The sequence below is a fragment of the Corvus hawaiiensis genome, chromosome 3 (assembly GCF_020740725.1).
Source record: "Corvus hawaiiensis isolate bCorHaw1 chromosome 3, bCorHaw1.pri.cur, whole genome shotgun sequence".
NCBI classification, from domain to species: Eukaryota; Metazoa; Chordata; class Aves; order Passeriformes; family Corvidae; genus Corvus; species Corvus hawaiiensis.
In genome coordinates this window covers 79,504,461-79,522,962 of record NC_063215.1, presented here as the reverse complement: position 1 = coordinate 79,522,962, position 18,502 = coordinate 79,504,461, and the positions used below count along the sequence as shown (strand labels likewise).

General features: G+C 35.2%; 1 protein-coding gene and 1 long non-coding RNA gene across 2 annotated transcripts in view; one reads left to right on the top strand and one right to left on the bottom strand.

Annotated features, from left to right (window-relative positions):
* Positions 1 to 18,502, top strand: part of PACRG (parkin coregulated) — a 223,746-nt gene that overhangs the window by 66,653 nt on the left and 138,591 nt on the right. The window lies entirely within an intron of this gene.
* Positions 1 to 18,502, bottom strand: part of LOC125322704 — a 37,514-nt gene that overhangs the window by 10,719 nt on the left and 8,293 nt on the right. The window contains exon 2 of the long non-coding RNA XR_007202184.1: positions 9,827 to 9,919. This is a non-coding gene — a long non-coding RNA (uncharacterized LOC125322704). The remainder of the gene's footprint in view (positions 1 to 9,826; positions 9,920 to 18,502) is intronic.

Sequence of the window (18,502 nt, the reverse complement as noted above, 5' to 3'; positions counted from 1 at the left end):
AGTCAATAGTGACTTAAGCATTGCTACGAAAATATCTCCTCCAAGGTCTGGTGTGGGTGTGCACGCATGTACATGCACCAATAATATCAGAAAGGCAATATGTCATCTTGTAGTTAAAGAAACAAGATTGATTCTTTGAACCCCCCATTTCTTCATTTGTTTGTGTTTGCTGTTTTACTGTCTTTGAGTGCTTAAATATATCTATGTTCTTTCCTCCTATTAACATTTGGTTTACTTTGGTAATTTAGAATGGTCAATGTGACGATGAGTTTTCAAGCATAAACTGTAGAAATGACACAACTATAGAAATGTCTGGAAAGTCTTAAAGATGTAGTATTGGATAAGTGGGTAACATCTAACCTTAAAGATTCATAAATCCTTCCAGGCCCTTGGATCTACCTGCACTCCTTTGACTGCAGTTTGTTTCTCTACTAAAGCAAGACCAGAGTAAGGAATATCAATCCAACTGCCCTTTAAGAAGGATACCTGAGCATAATTATCGAAGCTGGTGACATTTTGGCTCCTTCTACTTGTGCGTAGTGTTATTTGCAAGAATAACTAGTGTTTTTAAAAACAGACTGCTCAAGTGGAGTTACTGGGCTAGAAAAACTAGGATAAAGTAAGGGTGGTGTTCAGGATTTTTGAGTCTATATGTTCTAATGATACCACTGGATTTGTGGGAAAATTTCTGTGTTTGGATACTGTTCTGTTTTTCCATTCCCAAGGATGGTGAGAAACAGCACATCCTTATTAATGTTGAAAGGGTCACATTTTTGGATTACATATTCTGTCTCTGTCAATAAATGTTCCTTATGCTAGTATGATGCCACATAAATCTTAAATTTTCATTTGCTTTTTTAACAAACTAGGAAATGCCATACATCACAATCAACAAAAATTACACTTTGATTCATTATTATGCTATTTTACTACAGAATCATATATTTTTCCCTTAGGATATGACTTGATCTCATATGCGGGATGGAGAGTTCACTTGGGATAGAGCTACATGAACACTTGCTGTTGCATCAGAACCAGATTAAGGAACTTCCATCTGTTTTTCATGTCCTGTGCCACAGTTCAATGCTCTCTCGGTTGCACTTAGGTTTCCATCTATTAATCAGATCACTATAATGGTAGATCTTAAAACCAGTAAAAAATGCATTTGTGGTGGGTTTGGTTTTGTTTTGGTTTTGTGGGTTTTTTCCTCTTAGTTTTATTTTTATCTAGGTCATTACAGTAACCTGACAGCAGCCACAGAGATGTTTGTACTGGTGCAAAGGAGTGAGAGCCCTGGCAGTAGATGAGGAAGCAGAGGGAAGGAGGGAGGGAAGACATCTTAAATCCATTTTATACATGTGTACAATTTTAAAAAATAAAATATCTAGGTCTCTAGGAACGTTGCATGAAGAGTATTTTGTTTTATATCTTTATAATCTGTGCTTTTTTATAGTTGCCTCAGTGTTCTATCAGATCACCTCATAAATGTTCATCAGTTTGTTTTACACAGTTTATGCTACGAAACCTGTCTTGCAGAGAAAGGTCACAGAGGAAGACTTTGTATTAGATTTCTAACTGTAACCTAATCCTGATAATTATTTTAATAATTTAGTGATTAATTAGAAGCTGGTAATTTTATTCTTAGACCTGACTGTTCAGATCACTTAATTTTATTTATTTTTTCTGTTCAGCTCCTACTGACTTATACAATTTTTATGAGGGCTGTAATTGAAAGACTTTAGAAACTGTTCTTCGAATTCTTTAAATTAAATGCTTTAAAGTTGCCTAGAATCAAAGTATACTATTTAAGTAAAATGAAACAAGTATTTCAGTTAAAAACACAGAAAATGTAGTTTCCAGACAGAAGTGGAACCAAACCAAACCCTCTTTATTCTTCTACTCGGCAATTCTAATTCAAACCAAATCAAATCAAATCCAGGTCTCTGAAGTATGGTCCCTGGAAAACAAGGAGTAGACATACAAAAATTTTAAAGTGAAATACTCTGTGGCCTTAAATGTTCTCTTCTTTTTCACGAGGCAGAAAGAGGGCATCCAGAGCCCTCCAATGCATCTTTTGATTATTCTTTCTTTTTCTGAAGTTCTTCTTTCTTAGCAAGAACACATCTTTCAGTTTCTTCAGCCAAAGAATCAAAGGTTTTGTAGACACCAAACTGCTAATAAATTTACACCGTATATCTTCTCTGATAGGGCCTTTCTGCAGAGTGTGTAAGTCGTCCCTTTTGAGATGAGGAAGGTTGATTCTATAGCTAAAAACTTTATGACATCTTTGTAAAAAACAAAAAGATCACATTTTGCATTGTGTAGCAAATGTAACAAGTACTCAGTGATGCAACTTCAGAACTGTCCTATAATTTTTGACTACAGTATTTATCTGCCTGCCTGTATTTTTGCAACCTTAAATACATAATATTTACTATCCTACTCTGTGCAGTGCAGAAACTAACTGAAAGTTCTCTAGAATGAAAGTGAAACAAGTTTCTTTTGTAATGCCATATTTAATTATTTTGTAACTTTATTCTAGCATCCTGAATTTGAGAGATAAATTTTGAAGAAAAAATAATATTTCTACAGAGATTTATGTGGGGTTATCTATTTAAGGAAAATAAAAATAAATAAAACCTCCTACTTCTTAATAACAAAAAAATCAAAACCCAAAATTGAATGTTTCCATCTCTATTAAAAGACTGTTTGTTATATCTTAAACTTTTCATAGAGCTGTGAAACCTTATGCCTCAATATGTATTGAATAAAATACCTTTCAGTATGCAGCTGTTATTCATGCCTTTTAATATTTTGAAGCCTAATCTTACTCCAATTATAACAGTAGGAATGTTTAGCTTTTCTATTTCAATAGAATCAATAACCAGTATATTTGTTTTTATGACTAGTTATTCTCAATTGCTTGCATTATAGTAAGAAATGGAAATACGTTATGTACATGATTTCTGTCTTGAATCATGCTGGAGGTGGTCAACTTAAAATCAAGTATTCTGCTCTAACTACAGCTCTGTGTGACACCGATCTAAGAGTAATCACTATTCCTTGTATACACAAGTCAATAAAGTGCATTGCTATATGGAGACCCCAAGGAAAATGAGCTAGTTAAAGTCTGATATTAGTATATTAAAAAAAAAATAACATTGGTACAAAATCTCATTTTTATGGAACACAGAGTACACAGTAAAAAGTATAATACTGTGTTTGTGCACCCAGAGGGCTACTCAAAAGTATAGATCATAAATATAATCCAATGACATCTGTGGTTTGAGAGAACAGTTTGTCTGGAATAGTTGCAGCTGAGAAGAGATTCAAATAATTAAGCATGCATATAAATATTTATGTAAATCTATATACTTATATAAAAATAAGTCTACAAAAATGGTATAAAAATATATAGAATTCTATTAAAATATGTATTTTATCGCTAGCTCAGTATAATCTCTATTCTGTTTTTCAGACAAGGCTGCATGCTTTCAGTTGGCTGGACTTATATAAGAAATATTACAGAATAATGAAGTGATCTAAATTTCATTTTACCTTAGTCTTTATTAGTAAACTTTACAGAAAAGCTTTTAATAACAACTGAAACATTAAATTGTACAAATGTTCAGTTGCCACATAGAAGTGGGAAAAAAAGCAGTAGAGTAAAAGTGAATCTATCATACATATACAAAATATATTGAGACAGCAGAAACTTTCTTAACAAGCTGACATTCATTGCAGCAGAATTTCAAAATTTGGTGAGGAGGGAATTTGTTGTATAAGTCATAACAAGTATCCCATCTTTCTGAGCAAAGTTAAGCATGGGGCATAAACAGGAAGAATCCTTAACTTCACAGAAAGAGGCATAAGTTTAAGATACTCTTTTCCAAAGTGTTCACAAACTATGCCAAGATTTTTTGCTTAATGGTTACTGTTTGAATGGAATTGCAAAGTCCACCCTACACACTTTTTATATAGATTGCATGGGAGAGATGAAATCATTCATTCTTCATATTTTGATGACTTTTGATGCAGAAAATGGTTAAAATATTTTGGTGGAATATTGTAGTGAAAAAATCTGTATGGAATAGATTGTAATAAAATTATCATTCATACACCTTTTATATCTTATTCCATATTGCTATAATTTAACAATTTATGTAATTTAACAATTTATGTATTATGTAATGAGCTAAAAGATTTTCTTCCACTTACCACCTTTCAGTTTTAGTGAAATGTGTTCTTACAGGTACTGATATAAAGAATTTAAAGAGTTTTTTCTCTAGTGATTTGCCAAAACATCAGTCAAGTATGGAGGATAAAGTCCTAAAATCTAAATTAAATAGTAATGAGTGACATAAGTCTAATTGAACTAAGAATCTCTATCATCTATTTCCTTTACAAAAAAAGTTACTGAAGAGACATGCTGTAGAAGTACCAGAAATTTGTCTCCTTCAACTGATCAGCAAAACTGAACCCAAAGAAAGTAGCAACACTTCTCTGAGCCCCCTGTCTCACTTGTTAAATGTTTTGCATATTAAGATCAGGGGTTTTTTCAGCCTGGTTCTCTGCTGAAGGCAAGAGATGATCCTACAATCTTGTTCAGTTTTCAGTGATGACGTCAGAATACAAATACTCATACAGAATGTTTGCAGCATCACACCAAGATGTACGCAAAGAGATCAAAAAGGGATACAACAGGAGAGCAACAGCTACCATCACAAAACTTTACATTTGTTTTATTTACTTCCCTGATTTCTCTTTGTTCTAAAGTAATGGGGAAGCCTAAGAGGACAAAAACTTCTGTGTAACTAGATGCCTTTCTGTTGCAGCCTGCTGAATATTGTTATTTTTAAAGTATTTGCTATTCTAGTTAAAACAGTAGTGTTTTTTCAGCATCTGGGAAAGATTCTTCAGCATGGACTGTAAGGGTTGACAGGGAAATGGTTGCTATGGAACTATTTTCTGAGCTAGAATGGCAGAGCAACATCTGGCAGGATTTAATTTGCATCTCTTCGTTGCTGCAGTTTCTTCAGGATGATCTGACCATGGACTTCACCAGTCCGCCAGAAAGCATAGCTTTGTACTGAAAGTAGCTGTTTCCCCAGAAACAGTACAAGTGTCAACCCTCCCACCCCCACATTTAGCAGGGTTTCTAAATCAGTGAAGATCAATCTACAAAATTATTTAATATGTGATCTAGTAATTATCCCCTTTATTAGTTACAATAAATCCTGAGATTTCTATTTTTTTTTCATGAAAACGTTAGACTGATTAAGGAGAAAGGCTGTTATGTTAATTACAAGAATTAACAATTGCTGACTCAAGACTGTAAGTGTGAAACACTTGGACTTGCCATTTCTCCTACATATGTGGAGACCTATATATAATAAATATTTTCTCTTTATCTTCCATTGGAGATAATATTGTGAAATTATCTTTATGATCATTTGAAGGGACTTTCTCCTTAAATCTTTAGTTAATCTATAGTTTATTATTATGATTAATATTTTTTACTAATAGTCTTGAATAAAATATTTGAATGAATAAAATACCATTGCATAGCTGCTCTATTAAGTTGAAGGCTCTGGAAACAAGAAATTGTAGCAAGAAAAACTAATGTAACATATTGCATGAGAGGGTTATCATTTCAAAATTAAATATTAACTGCAGGGTTGTATGCTATCCCATGCACTATTTACGTGTTATTATTTCCTCAATAAACAAACAAAAAAATCAATTCATAATCATTATACAAGAAAGGCTGGTTTGGGGATCGTACAAGCCAGAATTTCATTTCAGCCCGGAGGTATGTGGCAACTTAAGTAATAATTGTTGTTATTCGACACTTAGTGTGCCTCTGAGACTTCTTCTTGCTGAAATATTGCTAAATATGTTAAAAAGTTAACTAGATCATCGTGCCAGAGCTGCGGTCGCCAAAATTCCTGTTTTCCCACCTAATTGCGTCTCTGCTTTGGCAGCGATCGGGCTCGGCTGTCCCCCGCGCCTGCCCAGGCTGCGTCCCGCGGGCTCGGGCCGGGCGGGAGGAGCTGTCACCGTTAGGGGGCTCACTGGGAATGCGGCTGCGGCCGCCGGGCGGGTCATTTACGGGAACGGCGAGAAAAAGACCCTATCTTTGAGTTCCAGAATAGGCGAGACCTGGGTCCTGCTCTGGGGAAAGTGCTCCCGAAGTGCAGTGTGAGGAGAGGTCTATTTGCCTGGCGTTACTGCCTGCCCCTTTGTTCCCTGTGTCCTTGGCAAAGGCTGAAAGAGCTGGGCCTGTAATACTTGGGCCCTGCTGTGCCACTTAAAGAAATAATAAGCCATTGTCTTCATTAAGCAAGCCTTGTTTTAGCAAACAGAATTCAAATACTAAAAAGGGAACATTTTTAAGGGGGGAGAATCAGAGACAGGGATGCTTTACAAAATTCCCTAGAGAAGCTGCTTTGTTTCCACTATTTTATTGCTACTCACTGAGAAGATTCATATTCAAATAGGTTGGGGTTGTGAATCGGTCGTTTGCACATTCTCATGCACCCAGGAAGGCTATGATTATGGCTAATTACAATGACGAATGGAATCCTAACAAGAGTGCTCGATCAGATTGCTGTTCATGCATGAAGCAATGCAGACCAGCCAATGGAGGTGTGATTTTGGTAATTACGAACAATGGGGCTAAGTTGAAAAAACCTCCGTAAATCTGCTCGAGACAAAATAAGGTCTAATTAATCACTTCAAGTTTTGAATTCTTCAGATGATCTGCATGCTCAGTTCTCTTTAGCATTCTTTTAATAGACTTAGTCTAAAGAGTAAGAATGCATCCTTTTCGTTCATACTTTCACTGGATAAAATGCAACTGTTTCAAAATATTCTGACTTTCCTTTTGTGATGGATCGTGTTGCAACCTGTTTTTTCAGGCAAGTAGATAGAATGTTAGAAAAATAAACACACTATTGTTTCCCTTGCTAGCAGTGCCATTATCTATGTTGAGAAAAGCAATGAAGTTTCTTTGTCTTATTATTATCTACCTCATTCCCAAACTTAATTTTATAGAAGTAAATGGGAATTATGACATTGCCTCCAAAGACTGCAGATCTTAAATCTGCCTTTATAAAGTTGTACTTGGGCTAATGTAAATAAATTACTAAAAATTCATACATTTTTTCTTACCTTATTATTTAAATGAAGAAATATTAGCAACATATACATAAAGTCAAATGAAGGCTAATCTTTTGGCAATGAAATTTTGAGAGCAGTACAGTTTTTCTTTGTGTATTAATATTCATTCCAAATTTTATTTTGAACATTTTATTACATGAGACTATATTTTCATAGTAAAAAATCCTTCGATTAATTTGTTTATAAGCAAGTACTGTACTGAATATAATAGCCTGGTTTCAGTACTCTAGGGAACATTTGAGGAACTATTTTTTTCTTACAGATTCAGTTGGTGTGAAAGGATCACTTGGCTGTGTGACTTCAGTGAAACCTTGCTTTGACATAGACATGTTTTAAGTATCAAGGTACTACATATTCAGAAAACCTATAGAAAAAAATCCCTTTTACTGAGCTGCCATGTGAAAAAACACAAACCATAAAGTAAATAGCAATTGTTTCAGAGCACTGATGTTTGTATGTATGTTTTCTCTAGTTTTATTGGGTCTTCTACTGTCATTTAGATAAGTCAGCACTTTGTCCAAAGGCCCTTTTATTTTTAGAAGGATATTTCAATATACAAAATACATCATCGTTGCCAAAAATTTTGATGAAGTTGATGCACAGGATCAGATTTTTACTGTATATATCGGGTTTTAGCTAGACAGTTTTAAGCACTGGAATTTTGTGAGACCTCAGTGTTAGGCTAAAGGTTGTATTGGTGCTTATTTCACATGATCTTGTAGTTTGTCACTAAAAATAAAACTTTGATTCTTCTGTCACTTTTGTACCACAAAATGATGCATTGCCCAAGTTGCTGTACATCTTTCATTATCAGTTGTCTTAAAACACATGGTTATAATTGTCTGATTTGGCTGTGTGGAGGCCTTGGTGGCAATTAATAGGAACTTTTTGGTGTGCCCTTTAACTAGTCTGGTAGGGATTCTGTCGTATTATGAATTATGTATGATCCAGCTGTGCACAAGCCTCTCATTAAGGTTCATGGAACAACTACTTTCAACCATGCCCCAATTTGTAGACTTCTGTGGAGAAAGCATGATCGATAGTGCTTCATGAAATGATTGAGCCAAGAAAATAGCTTGCTGCTGCCAAAATGATAATTTGTCCCTGCTGGCTCCTGCAGTTTCCCTTGGGTAAGTCCAGCTGCTCAGCTAGACCTGAGACAGTGTTGCTCATTAAACCAACAGTGGATAGTGTTCTGTTGGTTTGGTGAGCTGAATTGCTCAGCAAGGGATGACAAGACCAGCGCAAGCAGGACAGAAGGATAGTGCAAATTCAAACATGGAGATGGAGAGAGAGAGGAAGTGAAACCTCATTGAGTGTGTCACTCTGCTAGATTGTTTTAGTCAACTTTTGAAATTATGCTCATGCAGGCCTTGATTGTATTTAGTCCTTTTACTTCAGTTCCCTCCATTAAAATTGTTCAGGGAGTATGTCAAAAGCTTTTTACCTCATTTGCATCTAATGTGTCTTAAATACTTGTGCTTTTGTATGGAAAGCCTTTGTTTAATCTTTTCCTTTCATTTTCCAGTAGTCCATCAAATTAAAGCCATGTGGGTCATATGCCAAACACCTGGATATCCTAAACTTAATTAGACAACCCAATTGGTAGCTCAGTGTCATGCACTGTATTTATCTAAAAAGAAGATTCTCATTTGATGTAATATAAATAAGGAACTTACTTGAATATGGCCATGATTTTAACTTGAAAATCTTATGAAAAGCTCTGCATGTGATGCACATACAGTAACCTCATCTGTGAATTTACCCACTGGTGAGACCAGTTACTTTTGTCCTTGCTTCTGTGCATTTTCAAATCATTGCTTCTTATTTTGAGAAAAATACAGGAGTAGGAATACAAGGAGTATTTAAAACTTTTCTCTCTATGAAGGGAATCTCTGTCCTTCACTGACAGGATATCTTCACCAAGATAGGAGGAAAGAATTCCTGCATCAAAAAGTCCAACAATTGAGGCAGGTAGGAATAAGGGTTTTCTGCGGTTCGATAGCCATAGCTATATTCCAGTGGATTAAAATATTTTCTAGCCTCACTAGATTGTGAAATTTATAATAAAAATATTATATGAAACATATTAAATGCATTTGGCTTAGTTTTTAGAAGATCATTACTTTTTTTGAGGATATCAATAGTCATAAAGGATATTACAATTGGAGAGATGGTAATAAAATTAAGATTAGCGTGTTTGCATTACTAGTTTATCAATTAGAATTTATTTAGTGTAAGAAACATTTATAAAGTGCATAGTGGTATGGTGCAATATAGAGCTTTAATTGACATTCATTTTTCATGACTTACATATCACGTCTAAGACCTTTATTTTCATAGTGTAATGTATTTTCACTGAGCTGTGGTAAGGCAAGCTCAGTAGCTTTTTATCTTATCAATAAATGAATTTAGCAAAAAAGCTTTCATAGGATCTTACTTGAAGCAAGCATAAAGAAAATCTGATTTTATTTGTTCTAACAGTGTATTACTATAACACAAAAGTGAGCCATATTCTGCTATATGAGGTTACTTCCAATATGAACTAGACTCCAGAAAAAAAAAATCTACAGATTGCTTTGGCTAGGCACTCTTAGTTGATTTATTCTGCTTGTCAGAAACTTTTGGGATATGTGAAACTCACCTGATCTCATGGCATCTCTGACAACTTATTCCCACAAGAATCAGCTGGCATATTTCATTTTTGGAACAGGAGGCACATAATTGTCAAAGTATCCTGAAAAACATACTGAGATTAGAACAGTATCCTGTGGTCTTCAGTGGCAGAATTACTTATGAATTGGGGAACAGTGTCAGTTTGCTATCTGCCTGCCTCAATGACGCTGAGAGTACTGAGGAATAAGGGACCCTAATATCTCTGTAGGTTAGTAAGTATTATTCATATATTATGTAAAGCAGAATATGAACGGCATTCTACAGGTAATGAATAAAATGAGTCATTACATGTTTGGTGTTACCAACCATTTACTTCATGATTTTCTCACTGTTACAGTAACGTTGTTTTTACTCTTCATTTCAGTCTAATACCAATGCCACCTTTTTTGTTTTTGCTGGGACCTATTATGCTTTTGTTTCCTTTTCCTTGAGGTATTTGCGAGTCTTAGTGAGAGTAAAAGTATTTCAAAGTTGGAAGGTATTGCTAATGCAAAAAAACCTCCGATAAGAAAAGTTAGACAAGTTTCTCAGCTGGAATGTAAGAAATTGATTAAAATTAATGCCAAAAAGTTATAGAGAGTAATAGTAAAAGTTACTCATGGTGATATTAACTTGATTCTTGAGGATTTCTTTTTCTGTGATGTTAGTGGGAGTTTGCGCTTATCTTACATAAAACTTTTTTTTAAAAGTCTGACAGTGTCCGTTGAGTGGAAGATGGTTATAGGATACTGGTATGATGGAAATCTAACGCAATTTTGCTATTCATTAGTGAATTTAGTAGAGACAGGAATTGTAAAATTATTCAAGGCATTGAAAAGATGTAATTTTATTATTCTGTAGTTCTAGTCACCTGTGTTCAAGAAAGATTAAACTAGTGTAGAGAACCCCAGGGATGACTAGAAGGATAAAATACCAGTTATAGAGAGAGATATTTGAGGAGAGTGATGTATTTAGCTGAGGCAAACAAAACTTTAGAGGGAAATATGGCTACTCAGAATAAATACATGGTTATAAATTATGACTAGAAATTTGGTCAGTAGTGGAAATCTGGAATAATCTTCAAAATTGCATGGCAGCAGTCACTTGAAAGGCTTGTGGAAGAATTACGTGTCAAAATTGTAATTCCTGGAGATAACAAATTCTGGTAGATAATAAATTATTTTGTATATGTCTTCATAAGTATGATTACCTTGAATGAGTACTAAAATAAAACCTCTACTTCTTATTTGCACTCTGTTTATTCAGTTCTTTAGAATTTCTTTTTTTTGAGAGTAGGAGTGCAAAACAAAGAGCTTTTGGACTAGAAATATTTTTTCCCTTGTTTTATTTGTTTAATTTTTTTGTTTATTCATTTGAAGCACTCAGCATTTCTATAATTAACAGCAAGTTATCAGGACAATTCTCCTCCACAAGTTTGGCCTTTGTTTGTAGCATGGCAAGATACTTGTAGCCATGAGTGGGTTTTGTGTTCATGAAGCAAGCTAAAACAAGAGAGACACTTGGAATTATTGTCAGTAGTTTTATTCTGTAGATTTATTGAGGTGGGGGAATTTTTAATAATTTCCAGCTTTACCCAGTGGTCTAGAAGGTGTGGCAAAAATCGTTCTACTCCAATTACATTTGCAGATTTACATATTCTCGAAACAAACATAATAATAAAATATTAATATGGTGGTTGCAGAGTAAGGTCATATCATGATTCCTCATTTTGCAGATGTAAATTTTTCAAAATTGCACAACAATCAAGAGGTATTCAGTATAGGATCTAAACTTACATTGATTTTTTTGGTGACTATATCTACATTATAAATTACAATTTCCAGAAGACTAGAGGAATGACATATTTCAGTAACTATTCGTTGTTATAAAAATGTTGCCTTTGATTACAAGCTCATTCTCATTCACTGTAGCCCAAATAAAAAAAAAAAATTAAAAAATTATTTTCCCCATAATTTTGTTTTAGCAAATATTTATCACTTAGCTAGACAAAGTGAAAATGGGAGTGGTCACATTTTACTGCAGAGGTGAGAACTACAAAATGGAATTTTACTTATTAATATTCATTTTTATATGGAATTATGAATTTTTATTTAATTTAGCAGCCTATCACATTTAAATATATATGTCTACAAAAATTTGAGTTAGGAGAGAAACCAAGTAGAAAAGCTGAGTCCTCCAAGTAATTTGACGTGTGATTATTTGGTAATCTTTTTAGTATTAAAACTTGACCTATGTTCCATTAATTTATAGTAATTTACAATAAAATATGTCTTGGAATGCCATAAACTATCAACTTAGTGTATAAAATAATCAGAAGAGCTAAATCCATATCCTATTGCTGAAAAGGACTTTGTTTATCCTTTACATAGTAATGTTGCAAGAACCTATTTGAAAGTTTTCAATGACATGTTCTGTGGGGGTTTTGTACAGCAAACACAGTTGCAACCTTCAGGCAGAAACAACTGAAGTAGTTTGTAATTAGGTACAAGCTTTTGTCAACTTCTCTGTTTAGGACTTCCTGTGTAGTGTCTGTTCCGTAGTATGACTGTGGAACAATAGTGTTCCTTTCTGAAGAGTTTGAAAGAAGGGAAATAAGAGAAAGGCAAATAACTGATTTCTTGCTCCTGATAGAGGACCCAGCTGGAACTGATACAAACTGATTGCTGGGTAACCTACAGCTGCTCCAGTAAGAATATCTTATGGCAAGCATTCCTCTGGGCACTGATATTTAGGACCATCTCAGGAATTAGTAGAAATGCAATCTAAACGCAAGTACTGAAAAAAAATACCTCAGTTCTGCTGGAAGTTTTACAGGACATATTTATTATTCTTTGGATTTTATTATAATTTTATATTAATACATTTTTATTGAGATATATGTCACCAAGATGTGCCAAATCCTTTGTCAGAAGCAATACTGCCATGTAAAAGCACACAGGCATGGCTTAATTAACTTCTTTAGGATGGTTTTTAAGTATTTCAAGTAATTACCTAGAACTGTCACATGACAGTAAATTCTACCTTAGTAATTAGTACTATATAGTCTAGAAGCTAAAGTAATACATTACAATCAAACCCAGAACTGTGTATCATTTTGCTAAGAACATTTTAATGAAATACTTTTAAATCACAAAACTGCTTTTGTAGTTAATATCATATTGTGGTTGGGTTTTTTTTCTTCATCGTGTTCAATATCTCTTCTTGAAACTTCCAAGAAGATCTTGCCATGAGAATTAACTTTTTAACTGGAAATGGGTGTTATTGACTGGTGAGTGAGAAGAAGAAAGCAGACCTCTACTAGGAAAATACCTTTGCATTTTGCTTTTAAAATAGTTGTTTTCCAGAAGTAGCTACAAAACACTTTCCATGCAACTTGTAAAAAGTTTATAGTACAGGTCTGAGAGTGTATTCACACATTAAACCAGTAGATTAAGATAATTGGCATTATAATAATGATCATAACATAGAGAATGATGCTATTCTAAAAGAAGGTCTAAATAGCCTTGACGCTTTGAAATCACATGTACACAATTAATTTTGTAATGTCTATATAATTCTTTCTAAAATGTGTGTTGTTTAGTGGAAACTGAGGAGGCCATAATGCTTCAAATGAGATTTAAAATAGTCAAGGAATAAATATCTGACAAGAGAATGGATTTTAAAAAGTAGTGGCCTGCAGAAATGGAAGAATCCATCACTGCCTTCTTTTCATGATACTGCTTTTAAAAAGTTAACAATGAAAAAAAACCCTCTTGAAATGAGACTGAGCATTATAGGGATGTGTCTAATGCCTTTCTGTGATAAATATAGCTGTGTAAAACTTGCTTCCTATTGCAGCAAGTGAACATGTAATAGTTCAATATCAAGTGAGAGAGATTTTTGTTACATACCTAAACTTTTCCCTTAAGCAGTGTTGCATTGTTTTTTGAGAAGTCTTACTGTTCTTACAAAATAGGCTTTATTTATCTTTAAGTAGGGGTATTCTTAATGGTTAAAACAGTTTCCAATCATTCTTCTACCTTAGAGATAATTCTGACAAGCTTTCGTCTGGAAATCCAAAAACCCATGTATTAAATATTACTGTTAATGAATTTTGGAGTAAATTCAGTATTCCAACATCATTAATTGCTCCATTATTTTTTCTGTCATTTCTTCTCTAGTATTTTTCCTTCATTTTGTGATTAGTTTCAGAGTGCATGGTAGTGAAGTGATGCTTGGGTTTTCTATTAGGGAGAGAGGTAGGTAAGTTTCCTTGGTAGTCTGATTCTACAATCACTATTTGGTGTATTGTATCTTTAAAGTTACTTTGACATGTAAATAGATGTAATTTGCCTAGTTGCAGGGGTAATACATGTTTTATTTCTACTACTAAATTATATGGAGAAAGAATTGAGCTTTTCTTTTTAATTTTTCACATTTGGTTCATATATTTGACTGACAATTATACATGTCACTTCAAACTGAATTTCAGGCCTTTTACTGAAGTTCATAAAAAGCCTCCTATTCATTTTTAATAAGCACAATCCCGGTCCTGAATGAGAACAAAAAAGATTACACTCGAATTCAGTGAATATTAAAAATATAGATTCAGAGTTGTTATCCAAAGTAGTTTTAAAATTCCAATGATCATATTCTCCTTTCAAGACAGAGCCCAAGAATATTTTAACTACCTTAATATTCATAGGAACAAGACCTTATTATGCTCAGTCAAAGGTCTGTTTGTCTTATTTCTAAAGGTGATTGGGATGCAACAGTTGGAGAAAGTATCATCAACGAGGTAAATATTTCATCTGTATTCTCCAGTATACCCTCCTGGTTTCCAGCTGTCAGTAGCTTAACAGCTTCCTAATTGGGATGTTGAATAAAAATTTTTGCATTTAGGAAGACTGGATGGACCTTTCTTAATCCTCTTAAATGTATTTATTAATTGATCTCCACAACACAGTTTGTCAATAAACTCTACTATTTCCTTATGCATTTTATGGAAAAAAAATTCTTCCTTTGATCTTAAATTTAGTCCCAATTGTTTATTTTTCTCTTGTATTATGAAAAAGTTGAATTATTGTTATTGTTTTGCACTTCTACTGTTCATGGTTTCTGATGTATGCTGTTCAGTCATCACTTTATCTAAACAGAACAGTTCTAGCCCAAGAAAACTAAGAAAAACTTTTTTTTTTTCCACTATGAAAAAATGTTTTGTGCCTTGGGTAATCCATGCTGCCCTTTTCTTTATCTTCTCAACTTCCTTTGCACCCTCTTTAGAATCATGTGAGTACAAAATTTTGCAACAATCAAGCATGGTGAGTTTGTCATCTGACGTAATGACGATTTAGGACCATTACTTAATGTTTAATAATGATTGAAACCATTTTATTTGCCTTTCTTGCTGTCGCCAAACGCTGTTCCTACATTTTCAGGTAACTATCTGCAGGGCTTCAAGATCTCTTTCCTGAGTAGAACACTCAGGATTGTATAATCAGGATTGTTTATTGTTTTCCCTCATATGTATTACTCTGTCTTTACCGATAATGAATTTAATCTATCATGCTATCACCATTTTCTAGTTCTTTTTAAAATACCTTGAACAGCATGGGCCAGCACATAACCCTTTGGAATCATGCTAGTAACTTCTCCACATTACAGAAATTGAATACTCAGTTCTATCCCTCACTACTGTACTTTGACAAGTTACTACTACATTAAAGGATTTTCCTTGTGTCTCGGTTTTGAAAGACAGGTGTCTGCTAAGGAAGGCAGAGGCCCCCCTTGAAGTGGCAGATATAACCCCTTTTCCCTCCAAGTTATTATATTTTGAAATCAAGGGCCTTTAGGCAAAGATGTGGGAAATAGGAATAACAGTTCTTTACTCTATATATATATGTATATAACCAGTCAAACAAAACAACAACAACTCTGGCAGTAACAGCAAACAATCACAAACCCAGTCCCAGCCTTCTCGGCTGTCAGGCTATTTCCCCTCGGGTGCAGTTCCGCTCGCAGCCGGCAGGGGCGCTGGCGGCTCCCGGTGAGCAGGGCAGGTGCAATGGTTCCCCCGCGGCTGCAGGGGGCGCTCCGGAGCGAGCTCGGGAAACCCGCGGCTCTGGTGCCCTGGGATCCCGGGAAGGGATGGAACAAAGGCTTCACAACCCCCTGGGCAGCTGATCCCGGGCTCTCAGGAACAGCAGGCTGGAACGGCAGGGACGGACGCAAATCCCGGGTGGCAGACGAGATGTATCCAGATGGGAGAACCCCACGGAGGCCCAGGCAGGCAGGGCGAGCAGGGCTACAGCGTAGCGAAAGCTCGAAGCAGCAGCGGGGCAGGGCAGCCACAGCCCGGTCTCCAGCAGGCCAGGGAAAGCGGCTTTTGGGGTCCCGGCGTTGCTTCCAGCAGGAAGAAAGAACGGCCAAAAAGAAAGAAGCAGCAGCTCCTTTCTCTGCAGCTTCTCTCTCCGGACACTCAGAGCGAACTGTCCCCACACCCAGGTGTAGACAAAGGAGTAGCCAGGCCCGCCCCACTCCCTTTTTTGTTTTTCTTAAGTACAGCTATTTGTCCCCTGGCAACATGCATATGGGAGAAAATTCCTTTAACAGGAAAACCTAAGACTAAACTAAAACGCCAACACCTTGTTATCCTGTTGGTCTTTAGTCTCCGTAAGAATCTTTTGATGGATTTGGTGCTCTGTGTGTGCAATTTCAGACACCTAACTGTGCTAAATATCCTTTGGAAGCATCTTCTGTAGACAACAGAGAAAGAGGAAACTCACTGGAACAAACTCAAGCTATCATCACCTTAGTGAACTTTAAGGTGCAATAGAAGCAGGTCTGTGAAACAGTCGGTCATGATAACTCTGCATCCATACCATGTGGGTTATGGGAGATGTATGTCTGGGTATCTGTGCTTTGATTCTGTGTATTGAGTACCCATTGGCAGTTGGAATAGGCTAAGTTAGTCCTTGGAGCACATCTTTTGATTTAGCTTTATCTGAATGGAATCCCATTCAAGCTCTCCAAGATCACTTTATGTTATTAGTGAGGATGATAGGAAGATTTGTTTCAAAAGCATACTTCCCCTAACTAATGCACTGACATAGACCTTTCTCACATGGAATAAGCTAGACTCCCATTGAAAGCCACCCCCAGAATCACACTTCTGTCTCTTCTGTACCTCTTCACTCCAGAGATATTACACTAGGGTCCAACAGGTAAGAATGCACCCTTTCATTGAAGGTTTCTAGAAATACCAATACAAACACAGAACCATGCTTGTTCTTGCAGTAGATGCCTGCTATATGGCTTTTAAGATGTTTTGAATCGTTCCACGTAAATCATATTTACATATGTATCCATTAATTTTATGATCTGTTTTACCCTTTCAAGTGCTGTCATATCTGCCATGTTCCGTTCTGTTGATCTTAGTATTTGCTTATGTGATAAGATGCACACTACAGTAGGTGATACAGAAATTTCATAGCTCTATTTACTTTAAGATAAATTGTTGTCAGTAGCTTTGATACAAATAAATTATTATTAAATGTAGCATTTAAACCTTTAGAGCTACTGATGTATCTTTTTACAGCTAACATCTACTCACAGCATTTTTTCCTTTAATGTCTAACCGAAGCCCTCCAACAGCAGGGCTGAGCTATAGGTTGTCCTTTGATAATACCTCTCACTGATTTTCTTCCTTCCACTACATTTCCATGGAATCTATATTTCAGTCTCCCATTCATGCCAATACTTTGGAAGGATGTAAGTGTCAAGCAGCGACAAAAATTTTCAAGTTCAGTATTTATCATCTCTAGTGCTTCTGAAGAGCTTACCCTAGCAAAATCAACAAATAAGGAAAAGAAAACAAAACACTGCTTTATTCCTTTGAATAAGCATGGTTACTTAATGTACAGGAGCTCCATGAGCCTGTGAATAACTTTTATCCCTCCTACTGCACTGTCTACATTGTCCAAAGTTGTGCAGTAATTTTATCTCTCTATATTTGTATTATTTTGAACATGTATTTTAGCTAAGAGGAATATATGATCTTCAGCTTAAATATTAGGACTTGTACTATAATGATGAAACACATATTGTATTTCCTTAGATGTGAAAGTAGCTTTTCTTCAATGCTTATGAAAATATTTAACTAAATGGAATATCTTTGTCTGGCAATTTAGTGCAGAATATAATTTTTGTTCCAAAATACCTGTACAGTAGGTGGCTGCTAGTTACTACTACAAGGAGTTTTAGTGATTAGAAACTACTAAAACAAAATGTTTTCTTAAACATGCATGGTAGTTAAGTTTTGAAAAAAAAGATTTTTTTAGATGTCCTAGATTCTTGATAACCTTTTGGAAGAAATGGTTGAAAATTTGAGTTAGAATTTGCTATATTACCCATAATGATATGACTAAGGAAAAAGTGATATTCAGTATACTGGGAGATTGGCAGCAGACTAGGAGGCAACTCTTTACTCCATGGGGAGATAAGCACTAAAAGTGGTTCTTTTACTCTGAGGGTGCTGAAGTGCAGGCTGAGATAAGATACTCATACAGGACTATTAAAAGAGTAAATTATGCTTTATGATTGGAAGTGACCTCTAAAGTTTATTAGGTCCAAACCTTCATGCAGGAACCACTTGGATCAGGTAGCT